Below are 12,768 nucleotides of genomic sequence, written 5' to 3'. Positions count from 1 at the left end.
TGTGTATAAGTCCCAGCATAAAAGTAATTTAGTAAAGGTCAGAAAGATGTTGGGGTTTTTTATGAGTTATCAGAATGATGTGAGACAACATTGGGGAATTAGCAAAGTGCCAGAATCGAAAGGGAGTGTCAATAGGAAAGCTAGAAGCCTAGGGCCTGAAGGAGACTCAGGTAGGAAAGAGTTCAGAAACTTCGAAGGGGACAGAGTTTGAGCCAGGTTCAGGATAAACCCCTGTTGCCACTGCACAACATCCTATAATTTACAACCTAACCTTAATCCTTGTTGCTGTTTTTTTTTTTTTTTAAGATTTTATTTATTTATTCGTGAGAGACACACAGAGAAAAGCAGAGACATAGGTAGAGGGAGGAGCAGGCTCCCCGCCCAGACCCCGATGGGGGACTCCATCCCAGGAACCCTGGATCACAACCTAAGTCTAAGCAGATGCTCAACCACTGAGCCACCCAGGTGCCCCGAGGGACAGAGAGAGAGAGAGGGAGAGAGAGAGAGAGAGAGAGAGAATCTTTAGCAGGCTCCATACTCAGCACAGAGTCCTGCATGGGGTTTCATCTCACAACCCTGAGATCATGACCTGTGCCAAAATCAAGAGTCAGATACTTAACCGACTAAGCCACCCATGTGCTGCCTTGTTGCTTGCATGATAAATAACAATCCTTTCCCAGAACTGGAGTCTTGACCCGGTTTAGTGCCCTGGGCCCTCACTAAGACCAGTCCTTCCAGAAGGCTTCCTTTGCATGTCACATAGGCCCGCTCAGGGCTGGCCTTTCTCTCTGGTCCTGACTTCATCGAGAGATCCTTTGTATCCCTCCCTTACTCTTCACTGCTACTGCCTGGGAAAGTCATCAGAATTTTTTGTTCTGAGACTAAAAAAAGGGCACTGTCATGCAATGTTGCCTCCTTGAGGACATCCAAGGGTTTCTGAAGACCTAAAGATTGGTGGCAGGACCTTGAAGGGGCACAGTGAAGAGAAGGCAGTCTCAGTACCAGTGGGCCTCCAGACCCTAACACGACTGATGTAGGGGCGGGTCTTCCCAGCAGACAGTGGACCCCAAAAGTGGTTTCCAGGTGTGAGTACATTCCCAGGGTAGTGTAAGAGATGATTCCCTGGGAGGTGGGCAAAAAATGTCAGAGTTCCTGGGTTTTTTTCCCCTTATCTAACATTAAGCCTTAGTAATATTGAATATGCATGTGGACATTGGTACCTTTTATGATTGTGAGATGGTGCATATTATGGTCTTTGAGGCATCTTAAGGCAAAGATGGGCGCTCCACTATGTGTGGTGTGTGGTGTGCAGTGGGTGGGGTTGACCTTGGCATCTTCACTTACTTGAATGTTACTAAGTGCTGTGATTGATGTGTTCTGGGCTACTTGTGCCATATTAATTGTGTTTATAAATATTTCTATCTACTCAAACTAACCCTTGCAAAATGAACAAGAGGGTTAAGCAGATTCCTACAAAGAGACTGAAGACTAAACTAAATGTAAGTATAAGCAAACAACAAGAAAGCAACAGAGCTGGTGTCACTTTTATTCCTAGATAGACTCATCAGTCACTGAAGAGGTAAAAATGATGTTGGTCCCACTAGATCTGACAAAGTTAGCCAGAGTAAATTGTCGTTAGCACAATGACTTTATGATGTAGATCTACATTGATTTTCATAATGATGGTCCTTACCTTTTGTGAATATGGAGCACTAAGATATCAGTGTATGTGTTTTTTTTTTTTTAATTTTTATTTATTTACTTATGATAGTCACAGAGAGAGAGAGAGGCAGAGACACAGGCAGAGGGAGAAGCAGGCTCCATGCACCGGGAGCCTGATATGGGATTCGATCCCGGGTCTCCAGGATCGCGCCCTGGGCCAAAGGCAGGTGCCAAACCGCTGCGCCACCCAGGGATCCCTCAGTGTATGTGTTTTTAAGCACAGGATGAACTTGGTAGAACAAAGGAGGAACAGGACAATAAGGAGTTGGCTTTATTTTTCTCTAAACATCATTCTTAATCATGATTGTCTTAGTCCATTCAGGCTATTATAACAAAATACCATAATGAGTGGCTTATAAAAAACCAGAAATTTCTTTTTCACAGTCTGGAGGCTGGGAAATCTGAGATCATGGTGCCTGCATGTTTGCATTGGCTCCTAAGGGCCCTCTTCCTGGTTCATAGCTGGCATCTTCCCATCAGGTGAAAGGGTCTAGGGGAGCTCTCTGCGGTTTCTTTAATAAGAGCATTAACTCCGTTCATGAGAGCTCCAGCCTCGTGATCTAATCACCTCACATAGACCCCACCTCCTAATAATTCACATTGGATATTAAAATTTTAACATATGAATTTTGAGGTGGCCACATTCAAAACATAGCAATGATATCCCCCACCCCACCCCATTGTTGAACAAGTTATTGGATTAATATTATTTTAGTCACTTGCAGCTATGTAAAAAGCCTCATGTAGGTAAATATAAGCCATCTTCAGGTGTTAGAGGATTCAACTCAGCCTAACACTGAAACAGCACTCTCACACCCAGGGGACTTACAGTGTCAGAGGTGTCTCAACCTTTCTCAGGTAGATGAAGAGAAGCAAGAGCCTTTTGTCACTGGTGCCACTATTGTTCTATCTTGATTAACACTGTCTGGCTCTTCCATGGGACATTTGTGTGTTGTTTGGAATGTCCTCCTGTGGGAAGTGATGTGGGTGATACATTCTACTACCGACTCCTGGGTCCAGCCCCTTCAGCTCTTACCTTCGGCAGTCTACCCTACAGACTCTAACTCCTCACCCTTGTCCTCATGGGTTGTTTTCTTGGGCAGGCCCCATCAAGACAGTTTGGACATGCATCTATGTGCCCATGGGAACCACCTACATTCTCGCCACCCAAAAGAGAGCATTCAGGTCTGCTCTCCTCTTGCCTTTGATGGCTGAAGGCTCTACCTACCCTCCTGCTCTCTGTTGTCACTAGCTGGTAAATAGATCCCAATCTTCATGTTCACCCTTGCCTTCATTCAATCAGTCCCCAAGTTATTCTGATTTTACCTCTTAAATATTTCTCAAATGGATTTTTTCCCTCTCTTTTCTTACTGCCATTTTTTGAGTTCGATCTTTCATCTATTTTTCTTTCTAACTTATCTTGTCCTCTTGAAACCTACCCTCCATGTAACTGCTGGAATGATTATCAAAAATGAAAATTGAATCCCATCACTATTCTGCATAATGAACATTGATGTTTCTCCTTGGGCATTGCCTACAGGATCAGTCCCAAGTTTAACTTGGCCTAAAAGCTTCTCCATGATCTGATTCCTGGTCACCATAAACACATGCCAAGGTACATCCTGGCTGCCTTGATTTTTACTATCCTTCCATTGGAAATGTTTTCTAGCCATCATGCTGTCCTCCCCACAGCTAACTCATTGGTTAAGACTCAGCTCATTTTAGTCTCCTCCAGGGGCCTTCCCCTGAGACCTCACCTCCACCTACACTCCCATTGGCCCTGAGCTGGGTTAGGAGCCCCTCCTCATCCCTCTTTAGGCTCTTTTTGTCACTGTTGGTTCTATTACTGCACTTACAGTGTATGTTCCAGTATGTATGTGTCCATTAGACTGAGCATCTGGGAGGAAGAACAGGGTCTTTTTGATTTGACTTTCCTTGTGCTGGCACATGATAGGCACTAAAATATTTGCTGAAGGAATAAGTGAAGAAATGGAAGAATAAAATAAGGCTTTAAGATAACAGAGGGCAGGAGATGAGGTTGGAAAAGATGATTTGACTCCTTCTTTCCCCTTTATTGTTTCTGCTGCAATTCTGAGTCACCACCAAGTGGGCTTTCTCAACAGCAGTGGGGAAGCCATCTGTGCTCCCACCACCTGTCTGCATGTCTTTTTTTCCCACTTAAGAAAATACATGGCCAGAGTAGAGATGGTCATTCCTTTGACTTGTAGCACAAAGATTTCTTGCCTAAGAGGATCGTGACAGTTTGCCTGGTTTTAGGAAACAAAACAAACAATGGAACTGGTGCCTGTGGGTTTTCTCATTGGATTCCAGACGTGTGGTGGGTGTGAGTAATCATAGAGAGGTATTTCTGAAATGCTTCTAGGTTTCCAAGGTTGTCTGATAGTCCCAATTCTTACAAAGCATTTTCAGACTTTTCATGACTGCAGTTGCCAATGGGAAGGTAGACTAGGAATAGGCAGGATGATAGGCAGCCATGAGAATCTGGGACCAGGATGGCTGGAAGACCTAGAAACAGTATTCAAGAAGCTGCCATTTGATGAGGCTCCTAAATAGCAGGGTTGGGGAGGTAGAGAAAGGCAGGAACATGGTGGGCCCTATGGCACATTTTGCCTCTGTCTGTATTTACCTAGTGTCTAGCACTGAATCTGGGAAATAGCAGACATCTGCTAAGGGAGAAGGTGACACAGGACTTAGCAATGTCTAGGATTATTTCAAAAAAACAAATAAACTTGTCCTAAACCATGGCAGCCACTGAAAATAACTTAGTCTTGCAAAAGTATGGACTTTCTAAATTAAGAGAAATGGTTTTGGCCTTCAGTTCTTGCATATGCCTAAGATCATTGTTATATAAGCAGTAAGATCTTTCCTGTAAAACTCTGAAGAAACACCAATATGCTTTTGCAGCCTGCTCAGTATCCATCTCCCCTTTTTCTGATAAAAGAGCCCCACCTTTTCTTTTGGGGAATTATCCTTCTCTGTAGTTAATCCATGTGAGATCTGTCCTCTTGTTTTCAGAAATGGACATGTCTAAGACCCGAGACTAGGCAATAAAAGGATAGCAACTCCTGGCCACAGTGATGTGTCTAGGGGAGAGGACAAAAGTCAGGCCTTGAAGATACAGGCTTGGCTCTTATCTTGGAATGATTGTCAAAAAAAGCTGGCTTTCTTTCTTTTCTTTCTTTTTTCCTTTCTTTCTTCATTAGAGAGAGGAAATCTTAAGCATTTTGGACTAAGCATGGAGCCTGACATGGGGCTTGATCTCATAATCCTGAGTTCATCACCTGAGCCAAAATCAAGAGTTGGATGCTTAACCGACTAAGCCACCCAGGTGCCCCAAAGAGGTTGCTATGAGAAAATGTAAGCCTAGAAATGCTGGAAGCTGTGTTTGGGAAAAGCCTACCTGGAAATTATGCCAAGTCAGAGGAAAGCAGAGCATAATGATGGAGAAAATCAGATTCCTGATAACATTGTATGTATGCCTAGATCAAGCCAGACCTGTAACCAACTTAACCCTGGATTTGTTATATTCCAAAAGTCAATAAATTTCTTTTGTTTAATTAAGTCAGTTTTAATGGATTTTCTGTTATTGTCTATCCCCAAATTTCTCACATTCTAAGACCCTGGAATTCTGCTAGGAGTGGATGGAGTCTTACCTACTGCTGTCTAGGAGATACTTCTTGTATATGCCCTCTGGTTCACACAGGAACATGATAGAGGCTCACACTATGGAAAATGACAGGAGTTATTAGGACAGAAGCTCATCCCACTTACTCTTTTTCTTAGGTAGATACGTAAGGTAAAGAAATATTGACTTGAGACATGATATGTATTTTTAAGGTTACTATGACATTTTGAATACTTTCAAAAGAGAAAATAATTTTCCACTTTTCCCTCACCCTCCATTTCTTCTTCTTCTTTTTCTTCTTCTTCTTTTTAAAGATTTTATTTATTTATTCATGAGAGACAGAGAGAGAGAGAGAGAGGCTGAGACATAGGCAGAGGGAGAAGCAGGCTTCCTGCAGGGTGCCTGATGTGGGACTTGATCCCAGGACCCAGGATCATGACTTGAACCAAAGGCAGATGTTCAACCACTGAGCCACCCAGGGGCCCCTCTATTTTTTTTTTCTAAGGACAGTGATAAGAAAAGCTCTTCTACTTTGAATCTTGAGTTTTCTGTTTGTCCTTGCTTCCTATCCCTCTTTCCCACAGCCCTCCTGCCAGTCTCCCAATGTGGTGCCTGGGACAGCCTTGCCACAGGGCCCATACCAATGCCAATAGCTCCAATTCAGAAATAGTTCTGACATCATTGTTCTAACTTTACCTTCTCTCTCTCTCTTTTTTTTTTCCTCTCTCTTTCTTATTTGCATTGGACTCAGTTCTGTATTTATTCCACAAATATTTATTGGCACCTACTATATGATAAGCACAGTTTTGGGCATTTCAGATATATCAGTGAACAAAACTATTCTCACAGAGCTTGCATATTATAGTGTGTGCATGTGTGTGTAGACAATGAATAATAAATATTACAAGCAGGTAAATTATATAGTCATAAAAGGGTCCTGAGGAAAAAAGATGAAAAAGCAGAAAAAAAGAGAGTAAGGGGTTCAGGTTTCCTGGGAGTGAGAATGGTTGCAGCATTCCATAGATCATACTGAGAAGGTAAAATGTGAGTAGAGACCTGGAGGGAGGGAGTTAGCTGTTAGATTTGGGGGAGAAGCTTCCAAGGAAAGAGAAAAGCCCATACCAAGTCCCTCTGCAACAGTGTGCCTGGCAGTGTTCATGGAATGGCCAAGGTCTCTGTTGCTAGGGTGGAGACAGAAGAAGTGAGAGTGGTAGGAGGTAAGGCAAGGTGAGCAGTGGAAGGGGAAGGTAATGGGATCAGTATCATGGGGGACTTGGGCTTTTACTCTGAATAAGATGAGGACTTATTGGAGGGTTTCAATAGAAAGGGACATGATCTGACTGATTTTAAAGCAATTACTCTGGCTACAGAGTTGAAAATGAGCTTCAGAGGAGCAAGAGTGGAGCACTGAGTATGTAATCAATGCCAGGGATGATGGTCGGGGCAGGAGAGGTGTTGAGAGTGGCTGGGTTTGTTCTAAAGACCAAGCCATGAGTACTTGCTGACAGATCTGATGGGGGAGCTTGTGAGAAGAACAGAGGAAAGTATTCGCCTTGAGCCTTTGCAAGGATAGAATTATCATCAGCTGGGAAGGGGAAACTGAACCCCTTCAGTTTTGTGGGGATAGTAACAGTTCAATGCAGGACAACTGAGGAGGAAATTAGAGATGCTGGGTAGGCAGCTGAGTACTGGGTTTCAGGAGGTAGGTCTGGCACAGAAAGATAAACTCGGGAATTTTTACCATTGAGATGATACTTAGAACCTCATTGTGAACTGTAGGTCCTTCATGTTTAGCCTCCCATTACCTGCCTGATCTGACTTGCAGTGAGAGTTGAGAGCATGACACATTGGGAAAAATATATAGGTTTTGGAGTAGGACAGATCTAGATCAGGATACTAGTGCTGCTTGGGCAAGCTCCTTATCTCTCTCAGTTACAATTTACTTACCTGAAAAATTGAATGATAACATCTATTTTTAGGATAGTTGAGACCCACGAAATTAAATTATGCCTGTGAAACTCCTGGCACATGATAGGTACTCAAGAATTAAGTTCCTACCCACCATTTTTTTCTTTTAAAAATCTAGTATGGATGCTTACTGGTGATTGCAGCCCTGTTCTTACTTTCTTGGACCAGCTGTACCCAAAGTGGGGTCACTGAATAGTAGTAGCATCAGCATTACTTGGGAGCTTGGTAGAAAAGCAAATTCTCAAGCCCCATCATCCCAGCCTACTGAAACAAAGTTCTGGGGTGGGACCCAGCAATCTGTGTTTGAACAAGCCTTCCAGGTGATTCTGGTAAAGTCTGGAATTTCAGAACCACAGCTTTAGTGTCCATTTACAAGCTTCTATGTGAGTACACCTGTCTTTGCTCATGGCCCTGCATCACTGCTGTTGGGAACACTTAATTTTTTTTTAAAGATTTTATTTATTTATTCATAGAGACACAGCTAGAGAGAGAGAGGCAGAGACACAGGCAGAGGGAGAAGCAGGCACTATGCAGGGAGCCTGATGTGGGATTCGATCCCGGGTCTCCAGGATCACACCCCGGGCTGCAGGCGGCGCTAAACCGCTGCGCCACTGGGGCTGCCCCGGGAACACTTATATTGACCAAATTAAATGGCTTTACTATACCTTTCTATTGCTCCTTTAGCTCTGATCTCTCAGCTGAGTCCAAACTTACACCTCCAATTTTCTCTACATTAAATAAAGCTGTTCTGGGAGACACTCAAACTCAAGGGGCAAGATATCCTGTCCCTTCAAAAGAAAAAAGGATTCAAAACCAAAAACTCCCTGTAAGATAAAGAACTCCAACTTCCCTCTCTTTTCCTAGGTTCCTTATTTTAATACTAGGGAAATGCTTACCGCCTCTGCTATGTTGCACGTATCATTTCACTGACTTCTCCCTAAAACTCCATAAAGTAGGACTAATGTGAAGTTCCACTTAGCTGACAAGGAAATTGAGGATTAAGGAAATTAAATAGCTGACTCAGGAGTACACAGGTGGTGCCAGTCAGGGGCACCAGAGGGAGACTATGAGGCTGGAGGGGAAAGAAGGGACTTGTTCTCTCCTGCTCTGCTTGGAATCACATTCTATGATTTGTGGTTGCAACAGAGCTTTTCCTTCATGCAGAATGAGAGTGGGCTTTCTTGAGCAGGGGTGTGTGTGTGTCTATGCCCTTGCACGCATGCATTTTCCCCAGGTTCAACTGAATTAAGCAATCTCGTTACAAGGGGACTGGGTACCAGTGAAGCAACTTTCATTCCTCTCTTCAGGGTCTTTTTAAAAAATTTATTCATGAGATACACACACACACACACACACACACACACACACACACAGAGAGAGAGAGAGAGAGAGAGAGGGAGGGAAGGAGAGAGAGAGGGGGAAAAGCAGACTCCCTGAAAGGAGCGCGGGATCACTCCCTGACCAAAGGCAGACGCTCAACCACGGAGCCACCCAGGCGCCCCTCTCTCCAGGGTCTTACCATAGACCTCTTCTCTCCTGCGCTGGAGGAAACTAGGTCACTTTTGTTTCCACGGAGCCATCAAAGGAGCTTCATAAATAGGTAGTCTGCCACTTTATGTTATTGTTAGTTTGTTTCTATACAGTTGACTTTTGGGATATGGAAATGAAGATCTGTTTTCTCATTACTTGGGAAAATGAGAGTTTATTTTTTGATTCCAACTCTTTAAATATATAAAACAAAATTATTTAAGAAATGAGTAGGAGTTTTTGTAAGGAGGGTTATGTGATAGAATATATTCAGAGATATGTAGGAGAGGCTAAGTGTAGCCAAAAAAAAAAAGCTGTAGTGAATAATAAGAACATCTGGAGTGTAGACTTTGGTAATTTTGGTATTATCATTTGCATTTTAAATGGGTGAGCAATAAAACAGCAGCTATTCATATATCTCTCTACTCAGCCTGACTTAAAGTGCACAGTTATGATTTCACCCTGGAAGCTGATAAAGTTTTCAAGGCATCATATTGTCCACTTCTCTGCTCCTGAGAAACGTGTTAAAATGAAATAGAAACTTTGTGAGGCCAATAGTACAGAAAAGCAGCCTATAAAGTTCTGGGACTAAAGAACTCATGTTTGAGTCTTTTTACCTCCACAAAGTTGAGATCTTTGTTGCCTGCCATAGTGGGTCGGGTTCTGTACACTGATGAGAACAGAAGAGACTGGGCATTTGGAGATGGTTGATTTTCCATCTTAGTTGTCAGATTATACTTATTCCTTTCTTACTGCTGCATTAAAAGCTTATTTTTTGGAAAGTAGATGCCCCAAGAGAATATTATCTAACCCTAATTACTCATTTGAGAGATTAGAGTAAGTGTTTCTTAAACTAGGAGGGGATTTTCACTTTGAGGGCAAGAAGGTTTTCCCTTCTTATCCTTAGTCATAGGTTGTGCTGTTCCTGACACATCCTTCCTCTCCAGTCTGCTTCCTGACTCATGAAAAAATACCAGAGAATATACTCCATTATTTAAAACATGTTCTTCATGCATTTACTTAAGGACTGGTATCTTCTGTTAATAAAAACATTTAGGACTGTAGTTGTCCAGTGCAGGTTCTGCTTATGGAGTATTTTTAGGAGATCTGTAGGTACAAAATGATGGTAAAAAGCCTGTTGGCTTTTGCTTGTGGTGAAGGAGATTAGCTTCACAGATAACCTCAGCAGATGAGCTTCACAGCCCAAAGCCACGTGAGAGGGTATTTCCTGGGCAGAGTTCCCCAAACCATATGGCCCCTTGGGAATATTGTTACCTATGTTGCCAAGAGTTTGTTTATTCTCTTTCCCTTTCTTATGTACCAAATGTACTTTACTTCTTTTCTGTGTGTTCCCACATCAGCTTAATGCCCCCTTGAAGATTTGCAAGATTTGGAAGGTCTTTTCTTATCCTTGGATTTCATTTTGTTTTAAAATTATGGGTACATTATCTTTAAAATCTTCATCAGCTCCGAAAGTCTGTAGTTTCTTTTCTAGGACTTTATGTTTTAGTGCATTTGACTCTGGTCTTAATTTTAAAGCTAATCTTGGTATTTAGCTCTCATTTGAGATAAATGTCACAAGCAGAGAAGGGAAGAAATAGTATCTTGGTGTCTTAAGTACAGGAATTAGAAGCTCATGAATTACAGTGAATCTTATGTGGTGATACTTACCTTTGTTTCATTTTGCCTCAGATGACTCCTGTATAAAAGGCAGATAAGAGGGGTGCCTGGGTGCTTAGTCAGCTAAGCATCTGCCTTTGGCTCAGGTCATGATCCCAGGGTCCTGGGATTGAGCCTGGCATTGGGCTCCCTGCTTGAAAGCCTGCTTCTCCCTCTCCTCCCCACTCATGCTGTCTTCGTTGCTGTCTTATCAAACACTCAAATAAATAAATAAATAAATAAATAAATAAATAAATAAATTTTTTTTATAAAAATCTTTTTTAAAATAGGGGGAAGTTAATATTACTTGGAGATCCAAGAACGAATACTGGGGTATGTAGTTATGAATGCTATGCAAAGAAATAATACAAGGGCAATGGCAACATGTATGATTGAAATGAAAACCATTTTTGGAATTGTATTGCCTCTTGCTAAGGGTAAAACATAGTGGAGGGGTTTTACTAGAAGCCTGTATGTGCTTGTAGTGGAATGCTGAAACAAACTCTATCATAAATTAAAAGCAAGAGTACCATTTATTCTAGGGCTCTTTGTAAACCTAGATAGAATCATCATTTTGTCTCATTTAAAATTTTATGAATCCTGGGATGCCTGGGTGGCTCAGTGGTGGAGCATCTGCCTTTGGCTCAGGTCATGATTTTGGGGTCCTAGGATCGAGTCCCACGTCAGGCTCCCCACAGAGCCTGGTTCTCCCTCTGCCTATGTCTCTGCCTCTTTGTGTCTCTTGTAAATAAATAAATAAATAAAATATCTTTAAAAATGTTTATGCATCCTGAGAATATTCATAAGTCACTCTGTGGCAGTATTGTCATTCAACTCTTCAGTGTCTTTAAAACCAGAACAAATTTTCATTTAAAAAATTATATGGATTAATTGTAAGATTTGAAAGAGAAAAATAATTTTTAGACGAGAGGGAAAATGATCTCATTACTTGACTTTTTTGCTCCATTATTGCCTTAAAGAAAAACCCCATTGATTTCATTATAAAATGACAGGATATTAGAGAATAATTAATATAGTTTGAAAAATTTTATAAACATTAAGACAAGTTGAGACAGTTATTTTGACTAATGTCTGTATCTAATCATAAATTAAAACACTGAAAGGAAATCATATAAACATTAAGACAAGTTCAGACAGTTATTTTGAATGATGTCTACACTTAATTGTAAATTAAAATACTGAAAAGAAATGTAAACATGGGTTCTTTCTTTAATGTAAAACATTACAGGCCTCTTGATGATCAGAAAACTGCAGGTTTATCTCCAAAGTCAGTTGTAGTGATTGCTAAGGTCAGTGGTTCAATTTTAAACAATTTGAGTCTGTGGTATGTGTTTACCAGGCTAGTGTTAAAGAAAAAACCTTCATAAATATGTATTTCTAGGATATAGCTATCAGAGAAAGTCTTGTCAACTTTTATGTACTTTTATGACAGATTGTTTTTCTTTTTCGCACAAAGGATACATGGCTGATTCAAAGCTTAGAACAGTTCAATAGCAGTTATATGATACCATGACAAGTTCTATCTAAGCTGGTTTAAAAATATTCCTCAGGGAATGTTTCAAAGAATGGCACACAGTGACAACTGGAAGAAAACTGCTTTATTAATAGTTGGCAATTCCTACCAATTCCAGGCATGTTGCATAGCCTCTGCTCAGCCCAGTGATCAGTTAGAGCTAGCATCCACCTCTAAAACAACTGCTTACATTTTCTGTGGGAAACATTAAGACCATGCTCATATTATAAATATTAAGGAATACTCTTGTGCAAGCCAGCTTTTACCTTACATAAAATGAATTTATATTTAAACAGAAACAATGTGAAATAGAAAGTGTTGCTCTCTCTGATGAAGACTTAGCATTCTCTTTGACCAAAATGTGAATTGGGTGGCTCCAATTCAGTCTTTTCTATGACCCTCCAGGTGAGAAGGATTTTCATCTCCTGCTTTTCCTTTGTGCCTTATTCTCATTTTCACTTTCTTACCTTAATATATGTTTTATTTGCTTTTTCACTGACTTCCTACTTCTCCTTCCTCTGTTGGTTCCTCTTCTCTCTTTTCTCTTTATTCTCTTTCTCCCTCCATGGATTTACTTTCTTCCCTCTGTACTTTGAATTTACCTTTGTCTCCCTTCCCGGTTGAAATAGGGAAACAGGCTAATAGAGCCAAATAAATAACATCTACTAGACCCCTCCCTCCCTCCTCCCTCCCAGCCACAGAAAATTTATAT

At 41.3% G+C, this 12,768-nt stretch overlaps 1 long non-coding RNA gene across 1 annotated transcript in view; it reads right to left on the bottom strand.

The window, feature by feature from the left end:
• Positions 1 to 12,768, bottom strand: part of LOC140629202 (uncharacterized) — an 81,320-nt gene that overhangs the window by 8,133 nt on the left and 60,419 nt on the right. Inside the window, exon 2 of the long non-coding RNA XR_012027046.1 lies at positions 5,397 to 5,466. This is a non-coding gene — a long non-coding RNA (uncharacterized lncRNA). The remainder of the gene's footprint in view (positions 1 to 5,396; positions 5,467 to 12,768) is intronic.

The sequence above is a fragment of the Canis lupus genome (assembly GCF_048164855.1).
Source record: "Canis lupus baileyi chromosome 3 unlocalized genomic scaffold, mCanLup2.hap1 SUPER_3_unloc_1, whole genome shotgun sequence".
In the NCBI taxonomy this organism is placed as follows: domain Eukaryota; kingdom Metazoa; phylum Chordata; class Mammalia; order Carnivora; family Canidae; genus Canis; species Canis lupus.
The sequence above is the reverse complement of the archived record's forward strand: the minus strand, read 5'-3'. Positions and strand labels throughout refer to the sequence as shown.